This window comes from Polyodon spathula, chromosome 25 (assembly GCF_017654505.1).
Source record: "Polyodon spathula isolate WHYD16114869_AA chromosome 25, ASM1765450v1, whole genome shotgun sequence".
Taxonomy (NCBI): domain Eukaryota; kingdom Metazoa; phylum Chordata; class Actinopteri; order Acipenseriformes; family Polyodontidae; genus Polyodon; species Polyodon spathula.
This window is the reverse complement of record NC_054558.1, coordinates 17,125,633-17,143,737: the sequence shown is the minus strand read 5'-3', so window position 1 is coordinate 17,143,737 and position 18,105 is coordinate 17,125,633. Positions and strand designations below refer to the sequence as shown.

General features: G+C 39.4%; 1 protein-coding gene across 8 annotated transcripts in view; it reads left to right on the top strand.

Moving 5' to 3' along the window:
- LOC121299880 (rabphilin-3A-like) overlaps window positions 1-18,105 on the top strand; it is a 79,453-nt gene that overhangs the window by 11,271 nt on the left and 50,077 nt on the right. Inside the window, exon 1 of one of the 8 annotated variants that reach the window (XM_041228064.1) lies at window positions 3,262-3,464. The exons of 6 other annotated variants lie outside the window; for them this stretch is intronic. The gene's annotated coding sequence lies outside the window, so the exon portion shown is untranslated. Of the gene's footprint in view, window positions 1-3,261; window positions 3,465-11,459; window positions 11,562-18,105 lie in introns of those variants that run through there. One more of the 8 variants, XM_041228065.1, reaches the window with a different exon arrangement.

Below are 18,105 nucleotides of genomic sequence, written 5' to 3'. Positions count from 1 at the left end.
TTAATAATAGGAGACAAATGACACACGACAAATGAACTTCTGTGAGATGGACTGGAATTGTGTCAGATCTTGTGTGATTGGTTCATTTCTTGTACGTGACTGATTGTAAAATGAAAGACTTTTACAGTAGAAGAATCTACAGGGTTGCAATGTTGTGTGGTGGGCGTTATGTTTTGTTTTTTTCCCTTTGGCCCTTAGCTAGTCCTATCAATGCGGAAATACTGTATTTAGCAGAATAAAGGGTTTGTTTTTCTGCCAGCTCGACATGGCAGCAGCGCTCGTGTGTCGTTTTCTGTCCCCCGAGTGGGATGCCGAGGGGGAAGCAGAATGAGATAAAAGAGGTTTGAATAATTACACTTCCCACACAGGGCATAATCACGGGGTTTCACTGGCTGCTCTGTGCTGGCCTTGGTGGAGGCGGGCTGTCAAAGAGTCAGAGCTCCCACAACTCGCAGGGGAATGCTGAGAGGGTTCAGCTGGCTGGCATGGTGTGCGCTGATTAGGAATCGTGGTGCTCCGCTGATGGCTTTGGGGGAGGTGGGGCGGTGTTAATAATAAAACAGAACTTGCTTCCAACAGGGATTCAAACTGGGACACTACAACCAGTATGCATGTCGGGTCACTGTGGGGAATACTGCATGTGTGCCTCAGAAACCTCATAAAATCGGTAACTAGAAATCCAGGTGTATTTGAAGATAGTGGTCCCTGTGACAGGGTCACTCCTGCTCCTGGGTTTATTTCGGTTTATTTGATTACAAAAAATGCAATCAAGAACATGTACAAGATTTAATATGAATATGAGAAATTCATTAAATCCTTTACAAAGTATCACAAATAAATCATCCCTAATGTACGCATCAGGCCCTTGAAGGAATTCCAGCGGGATTGTGTACAGTTGGGTACAATACATCATGCTGCTAGCTTGGAGCCTAACATTGAACACACATTCATACACAATCCTAGATCATTCCACACAGGTAACGATCAGTCCAGATGATTTAGGGCATGCTTGCAAAGACACTGCAGCATTATTATTCCTGTGGGATTTGAGCTTTGCATACAGCCAGCGCAATCATGACAGACTGGATTAGGTGTAAGAGGATTTATACGAAAAAGAAATAGAAATTAAAAAGTTACGATTCAGAGCTCAAACTAGGTAACTCCCAAGAGCAGACCCAGGTAATACTATCATAGCCAGAAGCAACAGCAATTTGCATTTGTGAGGTACAGTATGTCACTTGCTCTATATTTTTTATGATGTGGCCCCTGCTTTAATATTAATATCTTATAGTGTTTTATATATTCTACTGTTTGGTGGAAGTCCTTTTTTTACGATGCTGTGTTACTGAATGTTGATCAAGACTAGTTTTTTGTCCCCCAATGGCACACCTGTTTGTGTGGTGTGCAGGGTGAGTCATACGTTCAGAGGAGCACAAGCTTGTGTCCTGACTGCAAAGACCTTCAGTGGGTATTCCACAAGCCTATGGCGCGCCCCTGGGTTAGCAATAGCGTCAGAGTTTGCTACTCCTCACTGTGTTTCAGTGGACCCAAATGGCAAGGCGTCTGTGAGGACTGGTCTTTGTCCTCCAGAGGGTGGTGGCAGCTTGCTGACGTCCGCTGTGGAGCTCCTGGGTGTAAAGAGACAGTTGGCTAGGTCATGGGATTGGAGGATGTCCATAATAATTGGCCATTTGAAGAATATAAATTCACGAGACTGTTTAGATGGACAACGCAATACTGATGCAACATTAGCTTTCACACACAATAATGGAAGGCTCTGTAAAAAGTATTCTAAATATTAATATATCCCCCAACATGAATACACGGTTTGAAAAAATAAAACTAAAGATCAGTTCTGTTTTCTTGGGCAGGTTTTGAATGGTGGTGTGACCTCCACTGCCAGGGTGTTTGATAATTCAGGGGTATATATTCATTTTTAGCCATTTAAGGAGCTATATCTAATTGTTTTCTTGTTGTTTGTAGAGGATTCCTTTATACAGTGTATCAAGTTTCATTTTCACATTGTTTTCCCCCTCATATGAGGACAGGCGATTTTGTAATTTTGCGGAGCATTTGTAACTGGCATCTACCTGATATTTAAATGTTTTCTTTAACTATATTGTTATAATAACTTAATCTAATTTATGTTAACTGCAAAAATGTTATTTATAGGCTTGTTTGGTTTCATTTAATACTTGCCGACAAACACCTTCAGGGAATTACTCCTAATAGAAGCATCTACAAAGCCCTAGAATCCATCGTCCATTCTATCCCTAAAGGACTTGTTACCATCTAACCTGTCAGAATAGTTAATTTCTTACCTGTTTTAATATCCTGTCTATTTTCAGCCACTTTCTGAATTTCTGGAGTGAGGCAGTCTTACAAATGAGCAATACTGTTCAACTGTAATTTCTGCCTGCAGCCGTGGCAACTGTGAGCAAGTCGATGGAAAATTTCTAGACAAAATTGCATTTTGAGAGGAGACAAATTATAGTTGCATTTTCCTTATAGGAATTCAGGAATTCAGCTTTTAGAAGTGGTTAAAAAAGCCCATATTAGCTGGAATTATTTTAAATAAGGATCTAAACACAAATAACAAAGGTGAGTGATAGAAAACACACGTGATATGATATTTAGCAGGTAAGAAATTAAATATTATGAAAAAGTTGATGGATTACGTAAAAATGAATCAATCACATCAAAATTCCAGAAGTTTGTGAGTACAGTCTTTGTTTTTGTCATTTAAAATAAGTTAATATCTCACGTGTAGGGTGTCTCTTATTAAAAGGAAAGTCATTTTGCACAGCTTTGTTATATAACTTTCACACATAGCTTCATGACCCTCTCCCCAAACTGCACAAGATGACATTTCTTTTAACAATAAGACCCTCACACGCTGCATTAACGAATGTATCCTGAAATGCCATTTTACTCTGCTTTTCCTGTTCTTAAATGCAAAGCTTCAGATGAGGGAGGGAAGCGTGCATTCATACCAGCTACAAATACACATTTCTTAATCGTTCAAAAACCAGCTGAAAGAAATAAAATGGTTCTTGTACCATGACACCCTCTAACCAATTCCGAATCACACAGGTTAGCCTGATATATCAATACACTGGAACCGGGGAACTAGGATTCTTCTAGCAAAGCCCAGTGAGAAATCAACTACAGTAAAACGTTGTGTATCCGCTAGTCACAGATCTGTTTATCCGCCGTGATCAAGCTCTTCAGCAACGTCACCCACGTGTACAGCGCTAATGCAAAATGGCTACAGGAAAGCGAAGGCAAATTGTGTTTACAGTTGAAAAAAACTTCTGGAAAAAGCAGTTACCATGGATAAAATAGCGCACAATATTGGAACTGGAAAGAGCGCTGTGACTAATACAGCAACTCGAAGCCGATCCGCTAAAAAGCGAACCTTCAAACAAACCTGCATCAAGCCTTTTTTGCTCAAACACAGTAATGTAAGTACTGCGCATTTCATTTCTGTTGTAGGTTTTCTACTTTTTCTACTTTTTCTGATTTTTTTTTTTTTTTTTTTTTAATACCTGTGCATTTTGCTGCTGTATGAATGACCCCACACTAATGTAAGTGTGTACAGTACTGATACCCTGTATCTTTTGAAACAAGGGATTTAGGGGAGCTCCCTAATAAAAGCTGAATCTCAAAACAATAATTATGTCGATATAATAATTGTTACAGCTGCGTGTAATGGTGTTTAAAACGGGATTCATTCATCCGACCTTTTACATATCCGCCCTTACTCTGGTCCCACCACAGTCGGGTACGTGACCGATTACTTTATTTATAAATCTCATCATTGGAACAGCTAAATTCTAAATCAGAAGAATTACGAACATCACAAACAGGAAAGATGACATTTGAAGCTATTTGTCACGCAGACAGCTGTATTCATTTCCATTGCCTGCTGTGTAGAATTAGCATACCATTAACCCTCCATTAAGAGCAGCACGTTTCCGCATTCAGATCTCCAGGGCTTTGATAGCACTGTGTCATCATTGACAGCCCGGCTTTCCTTAATGCTGCTGATTACCTAATTGTCAGGTTTTTCCGTCGGAGAGCATTTTCGTGGAATCTCTGGGACGCAGATTGCTGTCATTACAGTTGGCAGATCAAAGCCCGGAACTGAATTGGGAGGAAAGGCTGAGGAATAAAAACTTCCACCCACACCTCAAGAAAAGGACTATCCCTCACTCTACAAGACAGCTGCGGGATGTGCTTCTCTGAATATCTTTCCTGGGTGTAATCATGAAATGCAGATTCTCTGGGCTATAAGCAGAGAGTGCGTGTGCTTTGGGGAAAGTAGGAGCTGAATGCAGCCTACTTCAACAGTCTTTATAGCATGTACACTGTAGCTACAATACCCCTCCCTTTTCTTTTTTTAATGCTTATAACCATTCTGAGTGGTTCTTGAAATCATGTGATATTGCAACCTTTCAACATTGGCCTGCTTCTAATGTATGCTCTACCACAAAGTAGATGGAGCCAACTGAGTTGAAAGGTTGCAGTATCACATGATTTCTCAAGACCCAGGATCTAAAGACACATGGCAAAACAATATATGCCTGCAAGATTGTTGACAGTTAGATCAATTAGAAATATCTGAGTTTTAGAACATCTGTACTGAAATATATATAATTCGTTATGAATAAAACAAAGTTTGAAATGTGTCCTTGTTCATGAAGTCAAGCGATAGTCAAGAGCAGTTTTTGATAACAGACTTTTTGAATAGAGAAAAAGAGATAATACAGCTTGTTCCTGCTTGCTACCCAGGGCTTATTTCTGTAAACAAAGATATCATTTGTCCTGAGGTCAGCAGAGAATATGGCTGAATGTAGCTATGTTGTTTGCAAACAGAAATCAATTGAAAACACTCTGGAGAATTGCAGGGGGAGGGTTTTCAGACTCGACCTGGGAGTATCAGATAACAGTTAAGTAATTGTTACACTTCTTTTGGTTGTGGACCGATTTGTTCTCTTCTTGTACCCACCTGAAAACAACCTGTGGATAGGATTATTCCCCACCTGGCATTGAAACCCACAGTAATTATTGGGGAATTAATGGGGAATTGCACATTATTAATTCACATGCAGTTGTACCGAGACTCCAATTGAATGATTGATCAGCAAGCGAGTCTCGGTACAGCTGCATAAAAGCAGCATGTTTTCACTCACTCGGGGTTGTGTGTTCAGTGAGTGGAGAACAGGTGTGGAGAGGAGAGAATTAAAAACACAAGTAAAAGTAAATACGTGATTTCACTCACCGTGTTTGTCTGTTCGCCCGCTGTGTTAGTGTCTGTTTCGTTTAGTGTTAATTCGTTTTGTTTGTCTGTTTATTTTGGCCTCAAGTGCCGTGTCCTGTTTTGGTGTGCTGTTTTTGTTTAAATCTTTTGTTTATTATTATTTATTAAAATACTGAGCGTCCCTGTGCTTCAGTTTCACCCGCTACTTCCTGAGTCTATTTCTGGTCTGACGTCACCACTCAAGGCATCCTGGTCACAGTGACCTACTGATCACATTTAGTGGCTGGTGTCTTTGAGTTTAGGGAATAGAACATTAAACTGAAGCATGGACACGTCGAAAACTAGCACCTGTGCAGTTGGTGATTAAGGGCTAAGAGACAGTGTGTGGCGTGTGTTTGGGTCACAAAACTGTATACGTTAGTCATTTTGTATTTGAATTGATGATACAGCAAGCCCCAGTAATGAGAGTAGAGTTGTTTAATTCTTACTTGAAGCATTAGTTAAAAAAATCCTTCACTGCGAAAAGCATTCAAAAAACCATTTATGTCTTTATTCCAGGGAAACCCCAGGAAAAATCACTTTACCCCCTGAAGGATGAATAAATAAACACAATTTCCTCTAAAGAAGGCAGACTCCAATTCGTTCTGACCATAGTTAGTTTTGTTTTGTGTCAGATTCATGCATCCTTTAGGTCATTTATCTGTCTTGTAAATATACAGTACAGAATAATATACACTGAAGGAACACAACATGATAAACACCTTGCATGTTCATTGCACATGTGCATGCAGTAAATGGTTCCCAAACACGACAGATTCATTTATAATGCAAGTGAAATCTCTGACATTCTGTAACATACAACAGCTGCACCTTCCTGTTATTCATAGTCACAATGGGCATGGCAGTCCATGTGATGGATTTTGAGGGCATTCCATTGCAGTGCAAATATATTGGCAGACTAATACAGGGAACTCTCACTTTTAAATAAAGCTTCCCCTTTTATTTAACACAAGCTTAACATTTAATTTCATTTAGTCGGATCTGATCTGATTCTTCCCATTACCACTTTTTTAAACAGACCTTTATCTGGGGACATTTAAGTAGAAGTTGTTTGCTCTCAGTTGTAGAATTTTGGAAAAACGAATGTGCTGATAATAAATAAATTATTTGAAGGCCTGGTCTGGCCTGATGAAAGGCTGCAGTGGTATGGGTCTTGCACTGTGCGGCCCAGACTCCTAGGCTGCGGTGATCTGCGGGGTGGTGAAACGAGGTGCAGTGTTTAATGACTCCTCCTCAGCAGGGTAATAGAAGAGCTGCGTCACACCACTGTTTCACAGATGGCAGGACAGATGGCTTATAATGAATTTGATATTGCTGTTACACCGCACTTTGAGTGGAAATTGAACTCAAGTGTTTGTGTGTGAAGTTTTGATGTTATGGCTGAAGTAAGCATATTTAAGCCAGGAAACACAAAACAGTGCAATCATAAATAGCAACCAGTTACAACTTTGTACCATGCCTCTTGTCAAGGGGCCCTCGGCGGTAAAGTACAGCACAGTTTCCTGTCAACCTGACTTGTCGAATCACAATATCAAATTATTCATAATACAGTAACCTCAGTTAACTCGACTGGAGGATAACTTGACACCTTCGCTGAATCTGACAGACGGTCTTGGTCCCGAATTTTCTCCATATAAAATACATGCATCCTTCATATTTTAATTCGACACCATGCTTTACTCGTAACTTGACTCTTATTACCAGTACCGAAGGGATAAAAACTATTAAAAACATGCGACTAATCTACTTGACACTGTTGTTTCATGTGACCGGGCTGGAAACGGATCATTCATTCGTTCATTCATTCGCAAATATGTCCTTGTTCAGTTGGCTTTAAAGCTCAGGTTATTCGGGATAACAAGCTTGTCAGCAGGTCTTTCAAAGCATGTGTTTTTGCATGCGAAAGAATCAACAGTGTTTGATTTCTATGTGAAACTAAGTTGTCTGTTATTGTTTTTGTTCACACAGTTAATTCTGTATAATGTACATTTGTTAACTTTTGCTATTTAAGCCATCAAATTAGACAGTACAAGCCAACAGCTAAAAGTATTGTCAGCAGTTTGTAGTCAGATTGTTTTTTGTAAAAATAACACTGTGGTTATTTTATTAATTATTACAGTATTTACAAGTTAATGTCTCTCTTTGTATTAGTGCTTGCACTAGTGATGTCCTGTGCTGGCCCTGGGGGTAGAAAGTGAATAAACTAAACTAACACTGAATTGCTTCAACCAACTAGCTGTGGTTATCTGTAGATTTAAATTAGGCGGTTGGTGAAATCCAGGGGGATTCCCTAGAATTGCAGTACTGATAAGGGGTGATGCGATATTTATTGGGGATGCATGCAATAGTCCTGATGGGCTACTTGTATGATGTGTAATAAGACAAAATGATTGTTTTAATGATGGTCTGTTTAATAAAAGATTACTGAGATTAAATGATTAAAATATGAAATGAGTTAGGGAGAATATGTATTGATACCAACTATAATACACACATATTCCTCATTCAAGAACCACTTGATGAACGGCAGTGAGCTAAGTTGTACTTTTGGTCTTATGTGACGTTACATACCTGCTGTTATGATATGATATATATCATGTAAATAAAGAATGACTAGTCACCAATACACAGTGAATCATTACACCCCTACTACTGACTAGCTTCAGCCACTGAACACCTGGACAGACGAGAACATTAATAATTCCATGATGACCCAGGAAAACAACTTGGACAGGTGGCCACCTCTGCCCAGTGCATGGAGCCTCGCACACCTGTGTGGTGACAAAGTGCCAGACGGAGAGAGGCTCCTGTTTCATTATGCAAAGCTGTATGCTCCTTCTGCTAAGCACTGCAGTGCTTGTCAAGCAGACATTTAAATTACAGGGGGTTCCATTAAATAACAAGGTTCTGAAGAAAGTGTAAATTAATTTCACGGGGAGTTCATCCCACGATCGTCAGAATAATTAAACAGTGATTTACTTGATGACCTGCTTTCCTATTGTATCTCGGTTCTGTTGCTTTGTGGCCTTGGGTAACTGCTTTCATTCATTCCCTTTCTCTGGTAGAGAATGAAGTTTGCCCCTAAACGTGTTAAGAGATTTACAAGTATATCAAATCTGAGACAAGGGGCATAGTGTATGATATTGCAAATGTGTATTTTCATTCTGAAACATGACTTCTGTAAGTACTGCACTAAATAAAAGCAGGTTCTCAGTTTGCTTTCCTTGTTGTCGTGGAAATCCGTCACACTTGCAGTTCCACGGGGTATTCATCTCAATACTGTTTTCAGAGTTAAGCTTCTTACTGTCTGCAAAGTCATTAGGGGAAGCAGCTGATTGGTTACTGACAGGAAAGAAGGCACTAAAGGCATGGATATAATTTCACTCTCCAGGTGAGCCTACTGGTGCTAAATTATCAAGCCCCACCCCCTGCTCTTTTGCACTCCTGTTTCAGGTGTTCTGATTTTGACACCGTCGGTTGACTAGCAGCACAGCAGTGTGTTGATTGTAGAAGGGGCTTGGTCCTCTTTTCTTGTGTTTCAAGACTGAGGCGCCGCAGGAAAGAGTTTCTGGTCTACAGAGAAGTCTCATTAAAACTTGTCAGGTCAAAAAAAGCTATGCGTTCTGCTAAAGGACTTTTTATGTTGCTAAAAAAAAAAAAATGTTGCATATAAAAATAAATCTCTTCTTTGTCACTTTTGATGCGATTACTTTGTCACGATTTGATGCGACTGTGGAATTGGGTGATTTTTCAGGTTCATGTTGAAAATGTTACTTGATGTACTAATGCTGTCTGACTGTCACTACATGGTGAACAAGATAACTGCCATCAATCTTCACCGGCTTCTCACACATTTTCATAGACTCCTAGCCTCTTCTGGACCCATTGGGTTGCTTTTGTGTGATTTTTATTCACATTTTTAAATATTACATTCTATACCAAGTGTGGCTACATCTAGTGTGGGATGCATTGTTGGTGTTCTGTTATAAACAGAATATTGAATCATCAATCATTGTTACCTTAGGCAGCTGTCGGTCTGATGTTGGCTCGGTTACTGCTGGTGACCCTGGGTCCTTTTTTATTCAGTATCTATATGCTGTCTGATAACTGACTTAAATTAAAAGTTGGATGCAGCAGAGTTTCCTGCAATTAAATCTTAGCAGAGGTCAAGCTGTTGGGTTCTTCATCATGTGTAAAGTTGGTAGTTTTAGTTTGCTCATCAAAGAGCTTTTTTCATCTATGAAAGATCACTTGCCTTAAAGCATCTTTGTCAATGTTTGATGTGGAGAAACTGATACATGCCTTCATTTCACTGAGAATTGAATACTGTAATGCCTTGTTTGCTGGTGTTTCCACTAAAGTTCTTAATATGATGCAAGTTCTGCTGAAAGACAGCATGACCCTATAACCCCAGGTTTAGCATGTTTCCACTGGTTACCAGGTAAATATAGAACTGACTTTAAGATCTTGCTGCTGCTCTTCAAGGCCTTGAATAGCCTGGGTCCATCTTACACCAAGGATCTGCTTTGCTGCTACATTTCCCAGCACAGCTTGCGGTCAGCTAAAAATGATCACCTTTCCCTGCCAAGAACAAAGTTACAAACTGTGGGAGGTCGTGCCTTTTGCTCTGTGACCCCCTCATCTCTGGAACTCCCTTCCAAGGTCTATCAGGGACTTGGAGTCTTTGTGTATGTTTAAATCACGCCTCAAAACTCATTTTGATACACTGTCTTACTGCAATGCATAGTTTTTATTGTATTGTTTTATGTTTTTTTTTTTTGTAATTTTTATTTTTTAATGTGAAGTGCTTTGGGATTGCTTTCAATGAAAGGTGCTGTACAAATTATTATTATTATTATTATTATTATTGAGGCCCCTCTGTGTGCTGTTACTGGGTTTGAGGTTACTAACTCGATTTGATACGTTCTTTGTGTTCTGTCATCTGAGACCTTTCTCCCATAAAATTCCTTCTAGACACGATTCTGAGAGCTATGCAGAGGCCACTGGGCTACTTTTAAACCTCTGAGCTTTTAAGAAAGCCATCCAGCTGTGATGTCTGCCACAGAAAATAGTCCAAAAGAAGAAAACATTAGTCAAGATATTTTCTGCCTATACCAAATTACTATTCAATGTCTTTTCAGAGCACAGGGGCATTGGTTGAAGGTAGCTGCACCTCTTATTTACAGCTTCCTTCCAAGTACAGAACAACTGTGTTCAGCTTCACGGATCTGATTAGGGGATTTTATGTGTGTGTGTATGTGTGTGTGTGTGTTTGCGGGGGGGAGGGGGTTGGGGGGGTTTAGTTGGGCAAGTTGGTGTGAAATTGGCAGGATGTTTTGAGGAAAACTCCTGGGCTAACAAATTACCTTCCAGAGGAATATGACGGCATCCTGGATGGCTGAAGTCAGTCGGCGCTTGCAGCGCTGGTGTTTCTGTTTGAAAGGCACACGTCTGGAGCTGATTCTTAGCAGTTTGAAGAAACTTGTCTCAATCCCTTCACACCCTTTGGGAGCTGTCTGGTGGGGTTTATGAATCCATCTGTTCTTGTTGTTGTTGCGAACGGCTTACATTATTGAAGCATAAAGAAAACAGAGAGACTAATGGGATATAGATAGATGTAGAATATGCTGGAAAGACTAGAAGATGGATGGGCTATCGGATTTGAAATCTTAATAGCTTCTGCGGCACCAGTTATTCAAAGAAAAAGATTTTAACAATCAAAAGGTGATGGAGGCTTTGAATCTGGTGTGTGTGTTTATGATTTATTAAGGTAAAATTATATATCCATCCAGTTGTGATGTGATGCATTGATAGTAAAAAGTATAATATTTTGGGATTCTCTGTACCACATCAAGCATTTTTTTAAAACAACCACACTACACTCAATACAGCATATCTAGCCATTGCAGAAATTGGCATGCTGGATAGGTGAAGAGAATGTGGAGAGAGAGGAGGCGTGTAAATTATTAAGAAATAAAGTTATTTCCCTGCAGTGCTGTGGCTGCATTAGCGCAGTGGTGCTGCTGCTGCACTTTAAACTTGCCTGCTGATTCCTGCTTTATTTATGCATCGCTGGCTCTGAGCTGGAGCAGTAGTGCTGCTACCTGCCTGCCTGCCGCACAATCAGCCTCGCTATTGATGTCTGCCTGCCTGCTCTGTCCAGGACCAGATAAATCAGTTTAAGAAGACATCGGCGGAGGGGGACTGCCGGGCTTCTAAAAGAGACGTGCTGAGTCAGGTAGGCAGCCTGCCCCCATTGATCCAGTCTGACTGGGCATACCGGTGGAGCATCCTATCACCCGGCTGGGTTCTTTACCTGGAATCTGCTCATTTAAAGTTTTCTGGAATATATTATATATATATATATATATATATATATATATATATATATATATATATATATATATATATATATACACACATTTTTTTTTTTTTGGGGGGGGGGGGGTATACACAGTGTATAAATGGTTTTGGATAAAAGCCCTTTTTCAGCTGTGTAGAAAGAAAAGTCCTCTGTCTCCACATTCACTTCTCTTTCTACACACCTGTGTGTGTTGGGTTTGATTACTGCTCCCCTGATTCACTGAATTGACAGTAGACTGCAGTTTTGAAGACTCGCTGCAATGGTTATTTGAAGGTATTTATTCAGGGGAGCAGGCTTTGCAGAGGAAGCTAGGAATGCGTGTGCTGATTCTAAATACCTTCGCCGCCCATGAGGGTGCAGATTGCTGTCAGTTTATTGAACTGATGAAGTGCTTTTCAGCTGTTTAATAGCAACAGGGCATTGCGTTGAGACTGGAAATGGGTTGTTAACTAACAATGAAATGTATCTGATTTATAATATGTGTATTTTAATCTACATTTACAGCAGGTATATTTTATATACTTTAGCAGGGTTATTTTGCATAGGGAGTCATAGCTAAGTCGCTTGTGTGTGAAGAGCTGACAATAGCTGCATTCACCCCATGCATAAGAGACCTCAGTGAATCTGCTTTAATATCCTATATATGTGCATATAACATACATCTCCTGCCATGGCTGTAAATTCAAAATGAGATTATCAGTATGACAAAAAAGACTATCACTTACTGTAACCTATATCAACAGTATGTACAGAACATTATAGAATAAGATTGGCTACGGAGAATGTAGTGGAAATTGGATAAGTGGTATTTAAGACCTAGATTTGATTAGGTAAGAAAATGAGGTGTTGGTATCATGGTAAAGCATATTAAAATGATTGATTTATTGTATGTGGAATAACTTATTGTGTTCTCAAGAGGCCTGTAATAAAGTGGCACACAGATGGACACATAGAGAGAGAGAGAGAGAGACCTCCATATATCAATCTGATACTCCCCATAATGTATGCTAAATAACGTTCATACCAAGTTTCTTGACAATTGTATAAGCAGCTTTCCACATAAGGAGAGAAGTGTGATGTACAACCGCCTCCATAGCATTCCCTTGCTGGGATTTCGTTCCCTGCGGAGGATTGTGAAACTCGGGAGCAGCGCTGCATTTCAGTGTGCTGAATCGATCTTTTTGCTCTTGAGCACTGCTGCTGTATTGTCTGTGGGCTTCACTAGGCAGCCTGCGCTCATTCACACACTAACAACTGGAACAGGGATAAGGGAAAGGATAGGGGAAGTCAAAGTCCTTGCTGGAAATGCCTGGTGCTGATTCGCTCCACATGGGGATGGAAACCTGATTTGGAGGAGGCAAGGTGAGCTGAGGAGTGAGATGGATGACACAGCAGACAGTATTCTCTTTGTCATTCCCTGGGTGGGAATGGTGCAATACAGAAATGGTCGGAAGCAGAGATTGTATCTGAAACTAAAATTTGATGTTTGCTCATTTAAATAAAGCTACACGCTGCTTCAGGATGCCCGTTGAATGAAAGTTCTGTTATTTACACAGGGTGTGTTTTAAAAACAGATGTGCATTCCTCCAAGTCTTGAAAACCTTAAGTACCTGGACTGAACAACCTTTCCCATTCCATTGAAATCATGTGACAATGCAACCTTTCAACCCTGCCAGGCCCACATTGTCACATGATTTGCATAGCATGAGGAAGTCTGTCTAGCACCGGCATTTAGGATTCTTTAGACAAGCTCAAAGCAGCTCCACACCAGGGAAAGGCAGATTTACAGAACAATTATTACTTGATATTTGATCAACAGAACCACACAGAATGACTGCAAACATCATAACATAGTAAGGGGATGTAAAAAATGTAGTTGCATTTTAATTTAGCATGGTACCAGATGTCGGTTTATGTGCTTCTTTCCAAACTCAACATTGGAGCCCTACATGGCTTTTGGAAGTGCATGACAGGTACGATTTATGGAATTATTTCATAAACTATAGAAAGTTGAATTGGTTCTGTGGTGTACCTTAATGAAATACAGGAGTCTAATCAATATAAACCTCCTTTATTCACAAGTCTCCACAGGGTCTGCTTTCCTACACCTAAGAATCTCATTCTCCTCTGTCCTGTGATGGTCAGGGAGCCACATAACACATTAATGAGAAATCCTGAGACAGAATAGGGACTGGTGACATGGTGAAAGGAAATAAATTGCCTGCTGTATACAGCCAGAGAGCAAGCTTGCTTGAACCTCCAATGTAATTAGAATTCCCTCAGACCCACACACATTTTGCATTGGCAAAAGCTTGATCCAATTCTAGAAAAAACTTCTAAATGAAACACAAATATCTTGTTAATCCCAATGAAGAAAGCAGACCATTGTTATTGTTATAAATAATCGCCAGTGATGCAACTGATATGAACATTTGCCAATAGGCAGCCAGGATCTGCAAAGACCATTACAGTATTTTTAATTACACATTTTTTTCACTATATCTCAAAAGGCAATAGCACTATGCTAAGTAAAGCTGCTGACCTGCTACGAGAAACTAATAACATTTTAATCAAGTCACTTTTGCCATTTTGATGTGTTGCATCACAATGGCAATGCATTGATGCTGTGCTGAGGGGCAGTGATAGCTCAAGCATCACTACATTGAATGGTAACCAATAGAAGTCCATACACACTGGAAACCCATTTCAATGTATTGGTACCACAGTGCAATATTTTTTGGATACCATTCTGTTTCGCCACAGTACTATAACACTTCTTGCAAAACAAGATGGAACTGTATCTAGATTAGGAGAAATAAGTGGAAATAATCTTGTTGAACGAGCAACACTCATTGTAAATAAAGATGGGTGTTCGTTAAACTTGGCATACTTGTTGAGTCCGAGATGAACTAAGGATGCAATTCTGTTTGAACTCGGTATTTCTAACAAGTATTTATTTTTATATCAAGTTTTGATAAAGTATACATTTGTCATGGCCTAGCAGTCTAAAGCAACAGAGCAAGGGAAGTGACCTTTCACATGTATAAGAATAAAGGGATCAGTCGTATAAGAGGACAAAATAGAGGTCAGCTTTCACTGCTATGTTTTTAACTACTAGCAACGTGAATAAAAAGTAGTAGTACTACACAGGTTTTCTCCTGGGTAATACACTTGTAATATAACAGTGTATCTATGGGATTTTACACCCCTAAATTAAAAAAAACAAATCACTCCATTAATGGAATGGACATTTTGATGAAACACCATGGTCAGCAAAATATTGCCTGGGTAAAAAATTCAATTTTATTGAACGCACTGAGCTGATGACGGTGTGCTTTGCTCATTAACATTATTAAAATGCTTGCCGTGTGTAATATATTGGACAGTAATTTGTTGAAGTGCTTGCCTACTCTCCAATCCATTTGGACTGGTTATCTGAGCTGAGTAATAGTGCGGGCCATTCTTCAGCAACACTCTCCTTCCCTGTTTCTCATCCTGCTGACGCCACACCAATTGATCTTGTAATGGAGAGTTTTCGGTGGTCAGCTTTTTTGTTTTTGTTTTTTAACATGTGAACTGACGTTGTGATAGTGGTTGGCCTATACCTTTATACCATATATATAATCCGAATATTTCATGTATTTTATCCTGTGTTTTTGTAGCGTTCTCTGTTGCTGTTTCGAGTATTACTTGGCAGGCTTACTAACTAGTGTTTTTTTTTTAATTCACGGGGCTGCTTCTGAAAAGACTCCTAAACTCCCAATATCTGAAATAAAGCAGTCTTAGAAATGACCACGATGGTTAACGTGTGTAACTATAATTTCCACCCCTCTGCAACTGTGATTTTAAGTCAATGAAAAATCTCTATACAAAATCAGAGGGGACAGAAATTCTAGTGGTAGGGCTCTATACTGTTTGAAAAATATAACATTTAGAACTCATTAATGTGAGGGATGGTTCATTTACACACAATGTGTGTGCATGTTGCAGATTGGCTGTATTTCAGGGTTATATTACCTGGTGAAGCCCGAAGCTCTGTAGCAGTAATAAAAACATTTTCTTGCATTTAACTTCTGCAGGCTCCATCATGCACTACTAACAATGCAGAATCCAGTCTATTACTGTCCATTGTAATGCGGTTTATAATTGCTTTTGGAGTAGGCGGGCTGTTTTTTCAGGGCTATTAAATAAACTGAGCTGGCGTTCTTTTAAGACTCATCTTCCTAGACTATGAGGAACAGCGAGAAGCACTCAGCACGGTAATCTGATAGAGGCGTTCTGTTTAGAAATTTCAAAGAGGTGCACCAGGCCGGGTGAAATTGATTGCATTCCAGGCAAAGTTTTTCCATTCCTTTTTTAAACTGCTAAAAATCTACTCTGCAGTAGTGTCCCACAATCATTTTCAATGTCACGCTATGAAATAATTCTTGTCTGTTTATTTTTACTGCATTCTTCAAGATTGACAACCCTGGTGTGTTTATATTAAAGGCAGTGTAAGCTGAAGGGACACAAACATCAAAACCTGGCTGAATCTACGTTAATCGGTGAGATGCATTGCCATGTTCTGGCTACTACTTGCAGCAGCAGGAGGTTATAAATACACTCAACAGTAACATTTTAAAAGGGGACCACCGTTCAAAACTGTTAGACGAGGGATTATAAGGTATCAACATTCTTAAAGTGAAGCCTAGTTAACATTCTTAACATTCTTAAAGTGAAGCCTAATTAAAACCCTACGGACACCACACCTTTCTAAGACTCTGAGGTCTATTTTAATGATGTAAACAGTGGCAGATCTGGTCAAGGGGAAGCATCATGCTGGATTAATATAGAATTAAATACAGGCGGTATTTAGATCCATCGCAGTTTAGATCATTAAAATAAACCCTCGGAAGGCTAAGCTATAGAAGAATGCAATACAGAGACACCATGGAATTATGGTAACACTTTACATGAAGTGATTCCTAATTACTGTGTATTTGCATAGTAGTTACTTAGTAAATACATGCGTACTTACATATAATTGCAATGTTATTATGCACAGTTTCAATGTACTTTATGTGTTATTTGTTTTGCACAATATAACCCTAACTGCAAACCTAACCCTTTTCTGAAATAATCAGATGTACCCATTAAGTACACTGTAATTATGCATAAGAACATTGTAATTATGTGCAAGTACACATATATTTATTAAGTAACTAATCTGTAAATACACAGTAATTGGAGACAATAATGTATAGCATTACCAGTGTGAAAAAAAAAGTGTGGCTATCAATTGTTCTTTGCTTCTTTTGCTGCTAGCACATAGACTATAGACACAGACAGGTGAATTTGGACAATAACATATTCCTGTTCCCCTTGTCAAATGAAACAGCGGCACTCTGGCAGAATCCCAATAGCTAAGCAACCACCTGATGCCAGCTTGTCCCCACAGCCAGACAGGTTCTCACTGAGACAGATCCCAGCTCCATCCCAAAGCACTGGTTTACTGGCAGGAGCATCAAAGAAATCCCCAAGAACTAAGAGACATCTCCGAATAAATGAAAATGGATCTCCCTCTTCTAGCTTGCTTATGTTTTTATTATTGAGGGTGGGAGGGTAGGGAATAAAGAATTTGTTTTTTATTGGAAAGATGACCTTTTTCATTTTAGGGCACTGTGAGATGAAGACTCTTCAAGATCAGGCGCACATTACACTGTTAATCAACTCCGTTAATTACTGATCCTTAATCAGTAATGCAATGATGAGTAATAATTTGGCCATTGCTTGTCTGTTGAGACTGCAATTTATTATCCTTCACTGTGGAAAGTTAATGATGTCAGCTAACCGGCTGTTTCTTCTTTACTGCCTTGTGTGTCCTGCCCAGCGCTGTCAATTCTGTCTGAGGATGTAAAGAGGAAACCATTCATTGTTACTCATTTCATAATATCCACTTTGCAATGCCTGGCCCACACCATGCTTTGGAACTCTGGGTACTGGACCAATGCTTATAACCTGAGGGGCGGGGCATTCTTCTGTGCATTCCATTATAGATTCCTGTTTGCTGCATTATTTACACCATTCTATTCCAGCTGTTTACACTTAAAAAAGCAAAGAAAGTAATTAAAGAATAATACCGAACAGAAGGTACCAGTGTTTTAATCTTTGGTAATTCCCAATGTGGATTATTGCTATTCACAAATATGCTAATGAATGGTTTCACAGACCCTAATATTATTGGACTAATATTATTTTAGGTAAGGTAGTCCAAGATGTCGGGCACAGTTTTATGAATTTTATCTATTCTTTTCTATATATGATAGCGTCGCACAATAACCATATTGCTATGCTGAAGACACAGATACACATAATCGTGAATAAATATTTTTTCATGTGAAGAGTAAGCTTCCCTCCCTCAGTGTTAGAAACTTGTCCT